This window comes from Leptopilina heterotoma, unplaced genomic scaffold, assembly GCF_015476425.1.
Source record: "Leptopilina heterotoma isolate Lh14 unplaced genomic scaffold, ASM1547642v1 Lhet_166, whole genome shotgun sequence".
In the NCBI taxonomy this organism is placed as follows: Eukaryota; Metazoa; Arthropoda; class Insecta; order Hymenoptera; family Figitidae; genus Leptopilina; species Leptopilina heterotoma.
The window spans coordinates 223017-244482 of NW_025110882.1; the positions used below are offsets into that span (position 1 = coordinate 223017).

A 21466-nucleotide genomic window follows, 5' to 3' on the forward strand; every position below is an offset into this window, starting at 1 on the left:
CTAGAATCCATCCCGCATATAAAATCTTTTGTTATGATCACAATCAATTCTATCATTTGATGTGATATAGATCAACATAATGCTGAACAATCTAGAAAATTTGATGAATTAGAAAATAAATATTTTCATGACATAAGAAACGAGAAATATTTCGGTGTTGTGCAGAAATTTATGAAAGCACCTTGAGAATAAGCGAGGTCAATTCAAAAAGCTCGTCAATCATAATAAGACTCTCTGAGTACTTCACTATATAGAGGAACTAATGAGAAAACGGCCTTATTATTTCAGACAAAAATGCCAGGCACAGGGATACCAGAAATTCCACAATTGTGCGCGGTTAATTGATATAATACGTGCGAGGTTCAAAGGGAAAGGAAAAATTAAAATTTTTCCTTGACACCTTTTATGTTTTTCTTCGGTAGACCTTGAACTTGTAAAGTCCGGATAATTAAACTCTTTTCTTGCACTCTTATGTATGTATGTTACTATAGTCTATATCTAAAATAAGAACAAAAAAGGGTAGTGCTTCCTTATACAAGAAGCAATTCCTCTTTTCTAGCTTATACATATAAGACTGGAACGAGGGAGATTTCTTTTCCCTCCAGGAATGCCGTCTAGACTCTGTAATATCGAAGTTTTCGGCCTTTGTACTGATATTGCCAAGTCTTCACAAAAATAAAACACTTTTGGGTAGCTTCCTTTTTTTATAAATGATTTACTATTCCAACATTTGAAATTAACAACATGATATATTAGTTTTTCTGCTCTTTTATTTATCATCATAAGGATCAAAGGTGGTATTTTTCAAATAAAAATGTAGATATAAATTTAAAAATAATAAATAATGATAAGTTTCTACCGGTTGTGCCTTTATCGAAATCATTTATGTTCGCTAGTAAAATACATAGCAATAAAAATCAAATTGGATATGAGGTTAAAAATACAATTGAAACCCAATAAAGTGAAATTGCAAAACTACTACATTTCCTTTGGTTCATATATGTTTCTGGGAATAGATTCTACTTTGTCGTAAAGCTGAAACACTTTGTGGTTTGTAAAGGCACTGTTTTTCCTCTCTCATTGAAAATTCCAAGTTAAAGTCGGTTTCCACCACATTTAAACCCCAAACTCTGCAATCTCATTAGGGGCGAAAACTAACCACTCACTGTCAGTTAAGGATAGTGGTAACTTTATCAAGCGCGCTATTGTTAACTTCCTTAGATGTTAAGCAAATCGATCAGGAACGTTCTGATAGAGAATAATTATTTTCTACATGTAGACAAACATCCAGCCTCATGAATATGCAATAACTTTACACCCTTAAGTAGTCTATTTTAAATTAAATTACCAACCACTATTTTGAAGGTTTTATTCGAAATATCTGTTTGTGTATCTTAATAACTTAATAACTTGATAATAACTTCATATTTTTGTAATCCCACCCGGTTTAATTTCTCTAATTTTATTAATTAAATGAAGATTTTAGGGGACCATCTCGAACAGTTGAAAGAAATAAAAAGCTGCATTGAATTCAGAATTTAGCACACTTATGTGGGCAAAGGAAGCAGATACTTGAAAAGGAAACATTTAACAAACTGTTGAGGGAATTTTTTTTTTAAATCTGTGGCAAAGTTCCTTTTTTGTTTTTGCAGATGTGTGATTTTGCTATTTCAAAGTAGAGGATGGCTTTTCAAATATTTACAATCGCGCATTGACGGATTTACACTTGGCGTTTAGGCAGCGCACGTGTGCGAAAAAGGTTACTGCACGGTCCCTAGGATATATTTAGTAAACGTGCGCTTTTACCTATATACCATAAGCACGCTCGAGAATGTGGAATCGAAAGAATTCTGAATACAAGGCGCAGAAAGTGTGTGTGCCTCGACTGTTCATCACAGGGACTTTTCTCTTTTCTTCAGAGAGAAAAATTCGAAATACCAAAGCAATGAACATAATTCCTTTATTCTATATAGAAGTACATTGCTCATTATGTTGCAATCAAGAATTTTTCAAAGTTCTCGAAATATTATCAATTTTACATCTTTGGTATAAGAGTCTTCAGTGTAAGAAACAATGGGGAATTGTAGATAACTGTGGACAGGAGATATTTATACAAGATTCTGGTAGATAAAACATCGATGGACAATAAAAAACATGTATACTCTTCTTGGCGGAAACGCTCCCTATCAAGTGGTTGTTTTTCTAAAGTTCTTCTTCAGAAAAAAGTTTCGCCAATCACGTCACTAAGGAGGCTTATCCTTCTAAAGTATTTACTGATGTTTCGTTCTACTTTATCATTTTTGTATTCCCAAGTATGCAAACTCAATTTGTTTATAGTGGAAAGATTTGTAGTAGTGGCCACTCACTACATTCTGAAATCCTTCCCGACTTCCAAATGTAGGATGTACATGACAATAAGTTCGGTTGTACAAGAATGGTTATCACCTGTATGCAATTTTAAATCCTAATTCTTTTCCAAGTAAAATCCACTATTTAAAATCCTCCACAACATCAAAAATTAAAAATATGTTTGCTTATGGCCTCGTTTGGTCAAGTAGCCAATTCTAGTTTAAAAATTATTTCTTTGTTTCAGAAAGGGACCAAGGAGTCGCCATCCGAATTAATACAGAAATAAACAATGAAACATTACACCACACTTGGACTCTTTATGTTTGTGAACACCCTCGGCATTATTTAATAACCTCGCCTGATAGTGCTTACAACGAGGTTCGAACCCTAAAAGACAACATTTCTCAAGGGACGCACCGTAAAGATAAACATTTCCCTCTAAATGGATGCATCTAATGGGTGACGTAATGTTCCCAAAGCCAAATGACCCTACCAAGGATGAATGCTAATCATCAAAAGGAATTAGGAAATTTCCTAGCTGCGGACCAAAAGTGATGAAAGAATCTAAAAAGTTTAAAACATTCGGACAAAGTGTTTAGTGAATAGTGTTTAGTGTTAAGTGAAAACTAAAATTTGATGCAGGTCAATAAAAGTGTTTAGTGTTAACGTTAGGTAATTGAAGTGACAATCAAGAGTCGAAGTAGAGAAGAACTGAGTATTTTTTTCAAGAGAGTTGTGTGTTAAACAAGAAGATAGTGACAGAAGTTTTCGAAAACAGCAGGATACGATCTGTTCATCAATGGACAGGAAGCAGCCATTGCAGAGTCATCGCTCCGTCAAGGGAATATCAACAATCGGTGAGTGTTTCTTTTTTCATATTCTTACTAATCAACACAAGTAAAGCCTTTGAGGTGGAATCCGAAATTAATATTTCTCATAAGTTTGTTATCGTTTTAAAAAAAAATTATGACTCGAGAACAAGCTGTTTTGAAAAGTAAATAAAACTTTTGTTACTTTCTTCGAGTTTCAACTTCGAGAAAAGAATACAGACTTGCTTTTCATTCTATTGACATTTCTAGACCCTTCCAGACGTTTCGTAACTAATTAATTTTTGTTATATCACATCTTTATACCATATCGATTCAACACTTTTGTATTTTTAGTTTATTTCCATGAAACCACTTGCAAATTATTGTTCCTAGAAAAAAAGTCACCAAAGTTTATTAGACAATAGGTTTAATTTAGCTTTAAAGCTAAACTAAACCTATTGTCTAATAAATGACTTTTTTTTGCAGCTTTCTGAACGAAAAGTTAATTTTTTAAATATGATAAAAATGGTACCTTTCTTTTTTGAAATAATGCGGTAACGGGCAAGAGAAACACTTATTTTGGCCTTTTTCCACAATAAAGTATACACATGCACGCGATACAAGCTGTGACTCATCGTACTAAGTCTATCAGAAACTCGATCTTCGCACTACTCACGTACCTGCTTGTGCGAGTTTACTTTGCCAATAAAACAAATTTTTAACAGCTTATAATCTCTCTTGTTGGTTATGGTTATTTACTATATATAATATCAGAAAAAATTTGATAAGTTGATCATTATAGAGATTAGAATCATCATTTTATTTTCACATATATACTTATAATGTACGTGTATATTAGTAAATTTATTTTCAATTTTCATTTTTCTCTATATGAAGAAAATATATAAAGCGTTGCAAAAATATATCTCGATCAATAATAATACCTATTACTTCGTTGGGAAAGCAGTAAAAAGTATGACATAAAGTATAAAAGTAACAAAATGTAAACTGCCCTAAGAAGGTCGCAAAATGCAGGAATAAAAATGTTATTGGAGCTTTGAGATCTCCTTTAAAAGTTATAAGAGTCTGTCTCTTAAGTCATGTATGTGTATAGTAACTCTGACTTTTGGTGTGTACGCAAGTTTTATGACATTGTTATTTATGATATATTCTCGGATGGAGAAGATCAAGTTTTTCAAAGTGTGGATTGAAAAAAGAATTTTGTATTTTACATTTATAGAAAAAAAATATCCATTTATAGAAAAAAATATACGTTTATAGAAATGAATATTCTGTAGTTTCCTTTCAAAATTTATGAATGAAGGGCAGGGGGGCGTAAAATTAGTGTAGTGAAGAAACAGTTTGATCTAAACATATGTCAACCGAAAAGACATATTTGAATTCAGTGTTCAACATAGGGTTCATCATAAAATTCAACATATTTATAATTGAATCGCGAGGTTTGAAAAGATTTCTCTTTTTATTAAAGCTCTTTTTATAATCACTTCACTGGGGTCAGGCTTATAATAAACGTTGCGTTGGTGTTCTGGTTAAAAGACATGTAACCATAAAGGCATTATATGCAACATTATGTATTATACGGGGCGAACGAGCTAAAGGTTACGGAACGATACACAAAGACTGTGCACATTATGCTACTCATAACACAGATTGTTCAGGACGTTCAAGTGCCCAACGTTTATCTAAAATGAAAAATTTTTCCATAACTCATAAATGTAAAAAATTTTGTTGCTCAATTGCTGTTTGTTCAAAATTTTTAGTTTTAACATTCAGCAGAGTTGTATGAATAGAATTCTTCCGTTGTTTTACTAGGATCAATATATATTTAGAATAGGTTTAATTATTTATGCTATTTGAATACTCTGATACTACTGATTAATTTAAATCGAGAGAGTATTTGTTGATGATGAATTTGAATATGTGAATTTCAATTAAAAAAAAACAGTTGAGCGAGATATGAATGTGCTTGGTTTATCGAAGGGTGTCGGAGATTATTATAACGAAAGAACTTTGCAGCTCCAACTCGGTGTGCATTGTACCTCCCAACGACGCGTAAATTCATTCATTCATTCATTTGCCTGGAAATCACGAAGCCGTCCTGCTTGAATGAAAATGTGATTAAGAGTTTTGCAACGAATTCCACATGAACAGAGGGCGACAAACGCATAGAAAAACATTTCAAAAACATCATTATACAACCCTTTTGGATTCAAGTTTTTTATCAATTAACTCCAAATTGGAAATATAATTCAAAGAAAAAGTATTTAGAATACTCTACAGAAATTGCAAAAAATACTAAAATGTTACTAATATTAGGGTAATATTACTAGTACTTACTTTTTTAATAGGTTTTTAGTTTTTTTAGACCCCAGGGAATTTGAACTAAATGCGCATGTAAAGTGCGTCCTGATGGTAAATAGCATTTTCCGTAAATTCTGACAGATTTGTGCCAACTTGCACAAGTTTCAACCTGCTTTTAGTGTTTTAATTTAATGAAACTGAGTGAACAGCTGTAACTATGCTTAAAATTAATCTTTGCATTACTTAATTTAATGGCTGAGATATTCCTAGATATTCCTACTATATGAAATCAAATAGTTCTTTTTTCCTGCATATAAAGAAGCATTTGTGTATTTTTTAAAATCAGTAATTTTCTTGTTTCGAGGGAAATTTCTTTTATTTTTCCAAACAGTAAGGGATTTTGTGTTGGCATGACTCTTCGTCGTTAAACGTTTTTCGTGCGGTCTACAACGTTGCAAAAGCTTTTTATGTTTCACGCGTTTACTATGAAAGCATAAGGAACGATTTCGCTCAGGGAAAAAAGCTTCTTCTGTTTCTTATAAACGTTCCCAAGTGTTGTTACAAATTACAAATTACAAATTACATATTCAAGGATTTCTGTTGCGAAGTATGTAAGAACAATTTTACTAGTTTCTGTGCTAATATTCCACACCAATTCTAAGTAAAGGGAAAAAAGTGCATTGTGGGGGCAAAAAGAGACATTTTTGTACTTTCTAGAAGATGTTGCAGATTGTAGTATATTGGTACTTGAAGATCCGAACATTCAGGCATAAAATAAAAAATACAAGAAAGCCCCAATAGAAATTTATTAATGACTTGTTTGATGTTTCTATATAACTTCAAAGCCAAAAAAACTTTACACTCTAAAATTTTAAATTCGGTTATTTTTAACTTTAAATATTTTAATTGTCTCTAGATTAATTATTAAAATATTCAATTAATTATTCTCAGATATTTTTAGCTTTGAAAGTTTTAATAATTTTCTATTTTTCTGATTAATTATTATCTTCAGACATTTAAATTTTTAATTATTTTTTTTGTTTAATTATTAAAATTTCTGCTACGCTTCAATGACTTTTCTTTAAATGGTTTTAATATAAAAAGACTTGTATTATAGAAAAAGAGTTCATTATTTTGAATATATAGGGCGAAGAAAATTAAAAGATCATGGAAAAAGGTACAAGAGTTGCTACACAATTATTTTTTACAATATAAAGGAATATAAAATACTTTGTGCTAAATGTTGCCGCCAGGAGAGAATTCTATTGTAGCAGTTTATTGAAATGAGAATTTCTTCTTATTACTTGTTTCCTTGTTGAATAAATACAACAATTCGCATGACACGAGCAATCTCGACTCTTATTATTTCTCTGCGAAAAAAAAATAAAGAAGACGAGTAAATAAAGGCACGCAATTTCATTTTCTTTCGCGAAAATACGTAAAATGGATTCTCATAACGCGTTTGAGATAAAATTCGCGTAGGGAAGAAATGTTCCGATATTGTCTGTTATAAATTAGAATTTTCGATTTTATTTTTTATACTCGTAGTTCGTCTCCACTTTTAGAGAGTGTGTTTTTAAGTCTTTATTTTTGAAGTTATTTATTAAATTACAGAGTGGGAGCACGTTTTAAATGACGCTAAATTCAATAAATGCCAGTCGATCGTAAGCATTCAATATCGTGATTTAATCTTGAGAAAAAATGGAGCTTTAGGATCTTGAGCACCAATTAGCAGAAAAAAGATGTAGGTGAACACAAAACTATATAGTTACATTAAAGGGGAGGAGGGAGACAAGGAATATAATTGAATCGTTCTTCGAAAAGGGGAAGTTATACGTTGACTTTTTTTCGTTATACCATAAACCGAGTTATCCGGCTGTAATCTTGTTATCCTGGATATAGAAAACGCGATGAAGCTTAAGAAACGTCGCGTTTCTTTTTTAAATTACTTTTAAATTAGTGGAGATTAAAGAATGAAAAACTGTCTTCTTAAATCACCTGACACTACACATTATAAGTTAAATTGAAAATTCAATTCCAATTGTCTGGAATAATGCAATTTAATACAATAATAAAATAATAAATTAATAAAATAATAAGTTAATAAAATAATAAAATAATAAAATAATAAGTTAATAGATTAATAAATTAATAAATTAATAAAATAATAAAATAGTAAATTAATAAAAAGAAGCGTAGGGATAAAAATAATGGGTATGGATTTTACATTTGCAAATAAAAACAAAATTTTAATCAGACTAGCTGCATTAATAAGGAAGGAAGACCGAAAAAATAACGCGAAAGATAAAAGTCTAGGAGAGGAAATTTGTTCCTGAAATTTTACAATTCCAGAAGTGTTATAGAAGCAGTACTGTAAAGTACTTGCACAGAGTTCATAGGTACTTGTCTCGTTGTCAAAATGATCTCAGTCATTAGGCGTGAAAGTATTGGAAAAAGTTTTTCCAGTCGTAGTGCACCGTTAAAAATGGAATTCTCAAAGCACATTTGTGACTGTGAGTTCTGAAAGAGAGAGAGAAAAAGAGCGGAAGTGAGAGCAAATGTCCTATCTTCTCAACGTGGTCCGGAAGTATGACCCGTTGGAGGCTGATATTTTTCTTTTTCTTATCGCGATTTCTTCCTGAGCATCAATTATGAGAATGTATATCTGGGTCAACTTTTTTTTCCATTCTAAAAAAATTGTCTCTCTAAAAAAAAACTGTACAGTTTTTTTTTTCTAGAGAGACATTAAATTGTGCGACTTGTGAGAAATTGGGGAGTATTTATCCGAAACTAGTTTTATTTAATAACTTCCACTATCAATTTTGGATAAAACTTTCTCTATCTATATCATACTTGATAATTTTCGTCTCTTCGATTCGAGCTTCGATTCCAAAGGAGAATGGAATTTTTTCTAACCATGTCAAAGTATAAGGTTTTTCGGGAATTTTCCGCTTCGATGTTACGATCCATTTGAATCTTTTGTGTCAAAGAACATTCGAGAATTTAAGAGAAAATAGCATTTCCGCCTGTCAATATAAAGAAATCTGAATTCGTTGAGATATTTCAAGTTGTTGAAAAAGCAAAGATTTTTTTAATATCGTGATATTTGAAAATAATTTTTATCGTAACATTTATTATGATTTTTTGTTAGAGTAAAAATTTAGAGAAGGAAATCATGATTGCCATGAAAATTTAATTTAGATCTCATTCCCTAACAAATAAAATTGACTTAAAGAAGAATTTTAGTTGAAGATTCGAGAAATGAATAATCGAAATAATGAAAATAATTTTTGAAGAAGTTTTATAATGTACACTAGAGTACATTAGAGTACACTAGAGATTTTGTATAGAGAATATTTTGTTTGTCAGAAGACTTTAAGAATGGGTGAAAAAAAATCCTATTATAGACTTGATTGCATTTAATGGGGTCTTTTTCTCTCTAACAAAAAAGTAAATAAATGCTATTGACGGTGATTTTTTTTCCAGTGTGAATGGAGCTTTAGATTGCTCTTATCGACATGTGTCTGCCGACGTCATCGAGTTGCAGGTCGTTTACCACCCTTTGCCTTATCGTTCAGAATGAAACCCTTTTCCTCCGGTTGACAACAACGCTTTATATATACAAAAAAAAAGTATCAAACTTTTTAAAACCAAAGAGAGACTATTGCATGTGCATTTTTCTCTGCAAAACGTTTTTGTAACAGATGTTTCTTTAATCTTTCACAGTTTTTAAACAAAACTGTGTGCAAAGAGCTTAGTGCACATACACAATCATTTGTTTTAGCTTCTACATCTGTTACAAGCATTCTTTTTTGTTTCATCTAAAAATGGGTATATTTTTAAAGTAATCGAATTTATTTAAAATTCCCTAGTCGAATTTATCTAAAATTTCCTAATAGACTTTATTGAAAATTTTAAAGTACATAGTAAAAATTGAAAACTAATAGAACGTTATTTAGGGAAATAATTATCACAAAGGAATTTCTTTATCGAATCAAGTGAATTTTTCTTCTTTCGAACCCCTAAAGAAAATATTTTCAGTCTCCTCGACTTTTAGATGCGAAAGCATCTTAAGATTCCTTGAAGTCTTATTAAGTTTTCCTTAACATAACGAAGGACCTTATTATTACGCGCTGCTCTTACCTGTACTTGACGAATTTATTATAAATCTAACAATGAAGGTGCAAATTTATATCGATAATCTTGATTTTAATACAAAAAATAACACTTGAGACAACTGCATTTTAAAAGGAACATTTGATTCTTTTTTGCTTTGAGCTACAATACAAACTATTCTCTTATGATTAGAAATTCAGTGAAGATGTCCTGACAGTATCGGATAGTAGAAAAACTGGTTTACTCTCATAGTCACTTTTCAGGAAACTTAATTTACGTAGAGAGATAATTCAATCGTTACTCTAGAAGATAAGATTCATAATAAGTGTTAAATGTTTAAATAAAATCTACTCGACTCTATGAAAAGAAAAATTGTTATCTTTATTAGCAATTAAAGAAGTTTTATTTTCGAATGACGTGACAAATAAGTAGATTTTCAGAATGTAGTCGCTTTTTTTAGCTTTTGGTATGAAGCACACGACAGGTCTTGGGTGAAGTGGTCATTTTTAGAAGCTGGAGGGCGAACATGAAAGAGATGTACTTATCATTGCAGACTTGCATGACTCGTAAACATATAAAAAAAAAAATTTTACAAGCTCAGTAACCTTAAAAAATTCACGAGTAACTGCAACAAATTTTTAATGATTTTCTGAAATTACTTTCTCATGGGAAAGTTTTATAATTCTTTATTAAGGAAGTAACCCATTTTTGTTTCAAGAAAAATTTAAGACCCTAAAAGAAATTATTATCATGCTAAAAAATTAACCGAAAGATTATTTCTTTCTACCATGAAAGGTAGTTCGTTTAAGAATATGAGGTTTGTGGTTTCGTTTTCTTTTTATAATAAAAATTCTGGGATAGAAAAAATCCACTGGATTGTATAGAAGATATTCAAGGAGATATACACGTGTGTGTATTTGATTCGGGAATTATGAGCATACGACAGTGCAATCCTTTTCCGAGTCCCTAATCCGCTTAACTTTTCAGCCACAAATGTGAAACTTACAGGATCAACCAGTTGGCTCAAGCACTAATAGCGCCTTCTATACTGCTAAACCTGGCATTCAGAATGGTGCCGATATAATAATTTCCTGTACACTCAGGAATCCGCGTAGGTTGTAGGAAAGCTGTTAAAAAATCAATTGGAATAAATTCGAAATACAAAACTCGTTTACGTGATTTGTCAAAAAGAATTTTTCCCTTTTTTTTCTATAATTAAATGAAATAAGAAACAACTTTACCTTGTTTATACCTACATTAATGGATTTTAAAACAGGTTTCAAAAATAAACAATCTTCTTTAAATTTTACATTATTTTATAAACGTGATTATTTATTTATATTAAAAAGGAAATGAGGTGAGAGATTGTTTCCCAAATTATTAACTTGACTGTACGTTTTCACAATGACAGAATTTATAATAAATGAAACCAAAAGCTATTTTATAATCCGACATATTTGGTGCAAATGCAAATGTAGATTATTTATTCGAACGCTATTACCATTAATATAATTTATAGATGGATTCAAGAGATTATCCTCTCAGTTGCACCATCGCACTAATGCTCTCTATCTTCTTATTATTAGTGAATCGGTCTTCGCGCAGGTGTGCAGAAAGGGGTTCGATATTTATTCGCCAGGAAAAAGAGATATCTTGATTTTAAATATTACTTTTTCATTCGAATAATATTTATTCTATGAAGAATTCTATACAAGAATTTGTATCTGAATGAAATGATGAAAATACAAGGTTGCCACAAAAATTTAATTCTTTTTCCCTGATTTCCAAACTTTTTCTTGACCGATTTGGACTTTTTCTTCAAAACATTGAAATTCAAACTGTTTTAAATTCAATAACTCATAAAAATATTATTGTAAAACATGAAGAAATGGATGAAATATTGTCTCATCTAGGAAATATTCTTGTATTCATTGAAAGATACACACATTTGTTAGCTGCAGTACGCCGTATATCATCAGCATAACGTAGTTACACCGGAAGTGACACTTTACGATAGGATAACCGACAAATCTAACTTGCGATTAAAGCAGAGCTTAGAAACAAGTTTATAGTATAGAGTAGAGAAGGATGATTCAACGTAAAACTTGGTAACAGGTGGAAGCTGGTGCATTAAGGGTTGTACCTATCGCGGTCGAGTTCACAGAGAGCGGAAAATGCAAACTCTAGTATTGTTGTCATCTGGCATTGTTTCCACAGGCGTGCCAACCACCCCCTTTCCTCCCCCTGGAACAAAGCGGTTTTCACAGATCTGCCAACACCGAATGTACAATTATATGCAGAATCTAAACTCTCCTTCTAAGAAGCTTTAATTAACGAAGGAAATGCCACCATTTGCATAATATCAAGCTTACGTTTATAGATGGTGAATAGAAATCTGAAATCTACAAATTAAGATGCCTTGAGCACTTCTAAGGAAATTAAAATTTACATATTTTTTTATAATCTAAGACGAAGTAAAAAGTTGAAAGAAGCACTACAAGCATATAGTTTGATCTTTTTTCTTTTTAGAGATGAGTTGAGTTTAAGAATTTACCCTTGTAAGAAGTTTCATTTCGAAGAAAATTACGCGTTCAGAAAGTTTTAAAGAAGACAGGGCGCGACCGAATACTTTAAGTGAGGGTAAATTCAAGAGGGTTGGAAAATCCTGTAACTTTAAAGGAATGACTTTTATAGTTTCAGGGAAATTTGAGTAGATTGTAGAAAGTTGAGCCTAGAAAAAAAAGATGGGATTCAAGGCATGAACGCCTTTGTTCGTCATTACATGAGAGATAGTACATATAATTAGCATCACGGTTGACGGACATAAAGACAAGGAGCGTTCGTTGAGTTCCGGTGATTGTTCTTCTTGGGCTTTAAAAAGCGAAGACGGTGTCTATTAGCGCTATTTAGGTTCAATGTCAATGTTGGATTATAAGCAATCTTCAAGTACTGTTAAAATTTGTTTATAAGTTTATGAATATGAAGAAAGTTTTTAAATTGGGTTGAGACTTAAATTGAGATGAAGAAAGGAGAAGCAGGAAGTGTACGGAGCTCCCATTTCTGGAAAAACTTTAGGTGCGTTTTGTTTAATCTCCATATTAAGGATTGACCTCTAATTCAGGGTTGTCACACTTTTTCTCTTTTTACTATAAAAAGGAAGGAATTCCGATCCAAATTTCTTGACTTTTCGAGGCTTTTAAAATTCCCTGACATTTCCAGGTTTTCCAGGTTGCGTGGCAACCCTGCTAATGTAGTTGAAGCAAAAAATTTAAAGAAGAAGTAATAAAAGCACACATATCTTTAAAATTGTACAAAGCGAGTATAAAAATAAAGTATAAATAGTAGAGACGAGCATAAATGGCAAAGACACATTACCAAGAATACAAAGACAGTAAAAATAATGAATAAAAATAGCATAAAATATAAAGAAGAATATCTTATCATTCAAGATACAAGTTTCATTATACTTGAGAAAATATCCAAGGATGCTTTTACAATATTTATATTTATAAAGTAATACATACGTTATTTGGTGGTAAATTCGATAAAAAGTAATAGCTTATTGGCGCCTTTATTTTTCCGATATCTGGTTGTGATTGAACGGCAGGTCCATCTCGTGAATTTTGATAACCACACGGCAGAAAACGATTTTGCGTGAAACGTGGACAGAAACACTTGACATTATGGAGATTTCGGAGGAAATCGTCTGTTAAAGCCTTGGGCTTCGAATGGGTCGTTCGAGACAATCTTTTACTCGTGATAGAGGAATTCAAACGCAATATCAGGCTAATTTGCGTAATAAGAAGCAAGATGGAAGCATCTAACCACCCACAATATTGAACGTCAACGAAAATTGGTCTTCGCTCGCTCTCTCTCTCTCTCTCTCTCCTGGTATATATCAATAATTCGATTTACGGTAATATTCCTCCTCCTTCCTATAAGGGGAAAGAGATACGTGGCTATCTCGATTTAATCTAATCTCTTGAAAATTCATCCACAACTCAACCTTCTCTAAAAGCTTGAAAATTTAACCACTCAATTTTAACGCCCGTATACGCATCATGCTGGGGGAGATTCTGTGATTTTACTTATAAAATTAAAGCAACATTCGTTAAAATTTACACTAAATTATTCTACACGGAGAAAAATTTTCAGTTAAAATTACTATTAAAAATAGAAGCTGAAACTATTTCACATAGTATTTTCGTGACACATCGAGTTAATCGTAAAGTGTAATATTTTATTGAGTATTTTGTACTATGGTATCAAAGTATTTGATATTATTAATTATATTAGTTCCAACTATGTAAATATTTTTTGGAACTTGGTTAAATAGTAAAGGTAACTTTTCTGCCTAGAAAATATAACAATTCCAAATACTTGAACCTACTATGAGAGAAAGGCTAGCGCGCTATGCATCATGGTAAACTCCACTATGAGAGAAAGACTAGCGCGCTATGCCTCATGGTAATCTCCACTATTTTAAATGAATGACTGCTCGATGAACCACATGGTAAACTCCACTATTTTAATAGTGCACGACGCTAGTGCTAAATGACTTTGAACATAATGTAAAATTGTCTTCAGACAATTCAGTCGAATTTCACTGAAAATCCGTTAAAAATAACTGAAATTTCAGTCATTTTCTACTGATTCGACAATTAAAAAACTACTGAAAATTTATGTCACACATATTGAAAATTTCAGATATTTTTTAATTGGCCAATCAGTGAAAAATGACTGAAATTTCAATCATTTTTAACTGATCTTCAGTGAAATTTCACTGATTCAAATCGCGAGAATAGAGTCACTGATTCTCAGTCAAATTTCACTAATTCATGGAAATTTTAACTATTTTAAATAAGGATTGTAATTTTGTGGAATAACTGAAATTGCTAGAAACAAAAGTTTTAATAAATTAAAAGTAAAATTTTTAATTTAAATCATCAATAATAATTTTTATTAATCTAAAATAAATATATACACAGCAAAAGTTTAAAATAATGAATACACTTAATTATAATGGTTTCAATTTGTAGTCTTGCGCTTATAATTACACAATTTCAAATTGCTCATTTTTTTACGAAAAAACTGACGTCATCTTAAAAATTAAATTCACTTTTTAGCAATGTATTCAATGTTTTCAAATGACTAACTGTACCATTTATAAACTTTTTCCAAACTAAACTGCTGCACCTTGGTTAGTTTTTCGCTTTTCGTTTGTTGATCCGTACTTCATCTGTATTGGTGTGATCATGGTAGACAAAAGGTGTAAAAGCACTGCATCTTAAGCGTCTGTAAAATTAAATAAAGTCAGCATTTATTAAATAAAATATATATAGAATATTCAAATATCCTGTATACAGACATACTAATAGTTCCAAGTTACATGTTCAGAAAGCAGTGTTAATTTGTGTAACTTTAATTAATTAATTAAATATTAACTAATTTAATAGTAAAATAATTTTTAAATATTTACCTTAAATTCGATAGCGCCTTTAGTATTTCAGGACATTTTTGGCGTCATGACGCCAACATTCAACACTATACTATATATATGTTCATGTATAAATCAAAAAGTACTTAAAATAACGATTTTTTCGCGAAAAGTTTAATCACTCAAACAAACATTTATTTCACTTTTTAATTTTTTATGCATGTTTTATTAAATTTAAATAATAAAAATTTTAATTTAAAATAATTTTACGAATAACGTCTTTAAGTTTAGAGTTTTCAGAGACGACTGAATGTATACAGTACACGTTGGTATACAGAAAGTCTATTTTTAGAACTAAAAACGATGCTGATGGCCATTTCTATTACAAAAAAAATGTACTGTGTTGTGAACACATGTAATTTCACAGTGTAAAATGGTAATGTCCACCATGTAAAAAAAGAATTTCAGTTATTCATTAAATCAGTGCGTTAACTTGGTTTAGTAGGTCTTAGACCCATGCGCTATGAGTGGACCGTACTATTTCACATAGTAAAAGATCTTTTACTATGTGAAATAGTACGGTCCACTCATAGCGCAAGGGTCTTGCAGCTATTATATTCAGACGTTAAGAAGCAATTTTTCTCCTTGATTTCTTTACTATGTGAAATAGTATAAACTCCTACAACAAGTAGAACTTACTGCTATTATAAATACACATTTTTAGTTATTTCTAATGGCATAAAATAATATGCATTAATGTTATAAAACACTTTTTAATGGAGAGTTTTCGTTATGTAAGATACTATTTTGACTGACTAGCATCATAATTGCCGTATTGTAAATAATATTTTCTCCTTTTCTTAAATTGTATTTGATGTATTTAAAATAATATTCCATACTTTGTATACTTTAGTAAAAGATACTTTAAAGCATTAACTGAAATAACTACACACTTTGCAAAACATCTAACGCGTCATAGTTAAAAAAACTATGTAAAATAATTCAAGATACCATTTTTAAAAAATGGTAATTTCTACTATGTACAAATAGCACTATTAATCATGAAATAGTACTTAATATTAGAACTGGTAGTTTTTTTAATTATATCTCATAACGATTCGATATTTTACTATGTGAAATAGCGTTTTTAACTTGGTTTTCAAAAACCATTTCTCTGCGTGTACTTAGTTGAAACTTAGTTCTACTCGGAACTTTAGAAGCAGAAAGTTTTAGGTTATGTTTAATTTTTATACCGAAAATACAAAAAGAGAATCGACTGATTCTCTTTTTCGGTATAAAAATTGAACATAACTATTAATAAACCATTTAAATCTTATCGAAATATCCCAAAACCTGTTTTTGATTTTCCCTGACTCAAAGCAGCTTTTTAATGAAGAAAACATGAACCTAACCTACAACTCGTTTGCTTGTCTCTTTCTTCAGTATGCTGTTGCATTCTGAATTTATAGGATCTTCGATTTTCTATATATATATAAAGAGAGAGAAAAAAATCTTGTTACTTTTTTCGAAAAAAAACTTTCTCTTCATCTTCCTTTTGTTTTAAAAATAAATCAACACTTTTTCTTCAGTGTGTTACTTTATTTAGAAAGCAAACAATGTAAATAAAAAGTTTTTTTTTATTTGATTCGTGTCAAAATGGACGAATTCTTCCAAACAAATTTCTGAAAGGGGAAACTTTTAGTTTAGAGTGAATTTTCTCTCTGTTTTTTTTTTTATTTTTTTTTGGTGAAGAGAAAAAATAAGGTTCATATTGGTTTTTTTCTCAAACACATAGAGTCTGTTCATATGACAGAAGCGCAGTTCCTTGTGTAAAGTGGCGTGAAGGTTAAAGGTTCGTGCCATGAATTTTAGATGTTCATGTTCTTGGACCTCCATCGCCTCTCCTCTCTTTTACTTCCACTCTGGTGAAAAGTAAAGATAAGTCACTAAGTTCAATTTGTTTAATTTGAATAATGTAGTTTTTTCACGTTTTTTCCCTCATAATTTAGAAAAAAAATTTGTGTTAACTTAAAATTAAAAAAATGTATATTAAAAATTATATTAAGAAAAGTATCAAATCTTTCTACATTTATTATTGTCCTCTAAATTTGCCATTAGAAAAAAAAAATAAAACCATAACACTTACCAGTAGATGCTGCGTGGCGATCTAATTCCCATGTGTTTCTGAAAACAAAAAACAAGACAATTTGAATATGACAAAAAACTCGTTTCTCTGCATCAAAAAAGAAGAAAATTACTTGCAGGGAGTTTTTACCCCAAAATCAAGAATAAAGATTACACTTCTTTCGTGATTATATTTATTCAGCTAAATTCTGCTTTAGAACAATTTCCAGGATGCAAAGGAATAACAATCGATCTGTGCATTCGACAATAATTGTTTTCTCGAGTGGATGGGATTGGAATGTCAGAATTTAATTGAAATCTGCTTTCTCTAAGTATTGGTACAAGTGTTATTGTTAAATAAAATATTAATTAGAATTGATTATATTTATAATCTACGTTCATCATACAATATTAACATCTAATTATTTTGGTAAAAGTGCAAAGATTTGAATAATCTCTTTCCATTTTCCGTTAGAATTTAGATGATAGAATCTCGAGCATCCGTCTTCGGGAAATGAATCTCTGATTGTAGATCAAGTGTATTTTAGATTAAAAGTTTGCAAACTCGATGTTTGAGGTTCTAGTTGCATAGCTAAATTCATCTAAACGTGTTTAATCACACGAGTTCAAGTATTCAAATAACCAACATGATCCTAAAGGATTAAAAACATGTAATGTAACTTATTCTATTCAATGTAAATTTATCATGAATTAGATGTGGAGGATTTAACTCGAAACTTTCGTTCGGTATTTAATGCATAATTTCGTACCGAAGAATTATTATTAACAATATTTTTTTACTAATTTGATTTCGACGTTAATGAAATTTAATGAAATAAATCGTAAATATTTTGATAGATCACACATGTGTAAGAGTGATTTATCGTAACATGATACAGTCACAAATCCAAGATGTCAGAAATAAATATCTTTTAGGATCAAAAGGTTTAGCGACGACGTAAATATGGTGTCACTTCGTCATTATTATATTACAATGTGAAGAGTAAATTTCGTGAATCTGCGCGCAGACTTCGGAGGGGGTTTTCGAGAGCATAAATTTACCTTAATTCACGATTTAAACTTTACCCTTATATATAAACGCGAAACCATGCGAGAGAGAAAGAGAGAGATTCGTCAGTGCTTTACGCACCTCAGGCACTTTTCGCATGTTTCCTCGAGCCAAACGACATGCATAAAAGTACCATTACAAATGCTTTCACGTTCTTTTCGAAATATAGAGATCTTTAAAAGCATTCAACGATAAAATTATTTTTATTTTCAAAAAAAAAGTCCCCGCAAGTAAAATGCGTACTTTATTTGCAATAATTTTTCAAATGAAATTCTTTTTAATTTAGCTTCTGTTGTGAAAATTTTTATTAAGAATAATGTCTTTATAAAACATTTGAAAATTAACATTTTCAAATGTTTTATAAAGACATTAATTGTCGATAGTATTGTTGCAACAAAGTGAAATGAATGCTGCATTAATGTCTTTATAAAACATTTTCAAACATTATTATTGGCGATAGTTGGAATAATAGTGTTGTTAGTGGTCTTGTTGAAACAAAGTGAAATGAATGCTGCATCATTTTAGCTAGAGAAAAAAAAATAATGAAAGATGACACTAGACAGTTGTAGATGCGAGTGTAATATAAGAAGTGAGAATCATGCGTCATTCAGCCTAACAAGATGAGTATTATTTCGCAGGCATGAAATAATATCTTGGTGGATCGAGTTGCCGACGACGCTAATTGCATATTGTAAGTGCGTTTATAAAAAAGCAAGCGTAGGGGCCAATTATAACAGTGTTGAATTCTGCCTCTTCCTCTTGTTTCATTCTTTCGCGAGAATCGATAGGTTGGAAATCGATTTTATTCGCAAAATGCAACGGCCGGCGTATACCAGCCTGCTGAAAACAGTCCTGTTCCGATATATGTGCGAAAACTATGGTTGTAATTAGACTGATTTATTATTTTAATTGCCGACCTTAATTATCGCGTTAATTCATCGACACGGTCGCGCCTGTTTCTAATGGCTATTTAGAGTCCTTTTCGAGGATCGTATATTAGGACTGAAATATTCTAATGATTAAGAAGACAATAGAACTCTTCTTTTAAAAGACTTTCCTTTTGCGAAAAAGTTTAAATGATATTAAATGTTTCGCGTACGGTACGTTGGAAATTCGAACAAGCTCGAAAAACACAAGTATTTTCTCCGGCACAAGTGTTATAAATAAAAAGCAGGAACTTCTGTGGGAAAAAAGGAAGAAATAGAAAACGTTTCGGTAACACTATTAATAAAACGTTGGCCATGTTGGCGAATTTGAAAAACACGCAGTTGGTGTAACCTTCGACCATTGTAAAAAGATAAGTACGCCAGCGGACCATTATATGTTTCAAGAGGGTATTGCACCGGATGTCTCGGGCTCTTGAATGTCGCGAATATGTGCGCTGTATATAATGTGCGTGAATTACTTACACACGCACATCCGATCATTAGACTTTGGGGTTGGTGTACGTCACATGTGCGTGCAACATGTTCCCATGATGATGATGATGATGATACCACAATTTCCCTGACAATTCTGGATGAAAGCGATACGAGACGTAGTGCGCTTGTAATGTCAACGCTTCGTCATTGTCGCGAAGCGCACACATACAATTGATTGCGGGCAATTGTGTCCCAAACTTTAAGCAGGTGACAGTGTGAAATTATAACAACAATTCAGAATCATTTTATTTATCAAGAGCGCTGATTGGAAAACTGTCATCGATAATTTGAACATCGATTAATGACTACAAATAGTAAAATAGATCTTAGTCTTCTCAAAATTTGTGAATGGGTTATCTCATCTAAATTAGTTTTCTGGGTTATGAGAATTAGGAGTGCGAAAGTTTGTCACAATATTATTTTTCAACATAATTATGTTAATAGGCTCTTTATGCAGAAATACAATACTTGCACGCGATAATTAACTCTGTGTTGGATATACAACTGTCTACTGTTGCCTTTGTGAATCGCTATTGTTGAACACTAGCAATTAAAAGATGATCTTGCTGCAGTGCGTTATTTGAAAAGCAAAACGATTATGCTATTTTTAATTACAAATACATAATCTATTTTTGGAGCACCGGCTCTGAGGTTAGAGTTCATTTCTATTTTGCATATAAAAGAAGTTTAACAAACAAGGAACTTTTCATAATTATTAAATACACTTGATGAGTATATATGATAATTATTTAATTCAGTTCTATGGAATTTTAGCATCATTCCAGTATAATCCGTTAGGGAAACATTCTTTAGATTTTTCGACTTTGTTTACAATTTTGATACTTGTAATATTGTAAATAATCAGGGAATGGCTTGAAGTGCTCACGAATCGATCCAATGTTCCATTGCAGCGGAACTTTTATTGGGAAAATTATATATCCCGAGATTTAATCGAGTGTTCAAGGTTCGATTGTTTATTAATAAACATATAATGTATGGGAGAAGGCGGGCGCCACATCACATAGACAAGAGTGTTAAGGACAACGACATATCCTTATGACAGTAGTTGAGAATTTCTCAACATTAAACGTATATATAATTGTCTGTAATCGCAGTGGCAGACGGGAAATGAGGAAATCTTATTTAAAATAACGTTTTCAGGATTAACCTTGACGCCTCTCAAATAAAACATACGTCATTATCCACACGCGTAACGGGTACGAGCGTAGGTCTGCGAATTCCAAAAGTGCAATCTTTTATCACTTTTGCTGTGTATTTTATTCCGCCTATTTCACTTGCACCATATTTTATCGCGCCATAAAAAGAACAGAGTGTGAGGAAAATGATTTATATTAGAAGTAGTGCCCTTTGCGATACACTTCATTATATTATAAAATACAGCTTTTATTTTGAAAATTATTACTGTTTAATAATAATAAATAATAATAAAAATCTTTAGTTAATAAACATACCAACGTTTCACTAACATTTCACTGTAAGAGCTGGAGCACTTACAGTGAAATGTTAGTGAAACGTTGGTAAAGAGAATAATTTTTCCATGGCATTATCGATGGCGCGTGTGCGAATAAACATAAAAAATTATAAGTACATATATGGGAGGGGAGAGAATGATATAAATGTAGCTCGTGTAACTGAGGCGCGAATCGAGGAAAAAGATGTTCCAATAATTCACACAAGAGACGTCAAGAAGTTTTTCATTGATCCCCCTGTGGGCTAATAAAACTTGAAGCGAGAGAGCAGAGCCTCAACTGCTGCTAAATATATCAAGAACCCCTTAGAAAAGAACCTTTTAGTCTTC

At 31.4% G+C, this 21466-nt stretch overlaps 2 protein-coding genes across 3 annotated transcripts in view; one reads left to right on the forward strand and one right to left on the reverse strand.

Moving 5' to 3' along the window:
- Nucleotides 1-21466, forward strand: part of LOC122499272 (aquaporin-like) — a 240862-nt gene that overhangs the window by 41161 nt on the left and 178235 nt on the right. The window contains exon 3 of the mRNA XM_043607525.1: nucleotides 2594-3206. The gene's annotated coding sequence lies outside the window, so the exon portion shown is untranslated. The remainder of the gene's footprint in view (nucleotides 1-2593; nucleotides 3207-21466) is intronic.
- The window catches only part of LOC122499262 (ankyrin repeat domain-containing protein 50-like), a 77900-nt gene that overhangs the window by 40373 nt on the left and 16061 nt on the right, over nucleotides 1-21466 (reverse strand). For both annotated transcript variants that reach the window (XM_043607502.1, XM_043607501.1), the window contains exon 2: nucleotides 17180-17217. The gene's annotated coding sequence lies outside the window, so the exon portion shown is untranslated. The remainder of the gene's footprint in view (nucleotides 1-17179; nucleotides 17218-21466) is intronic.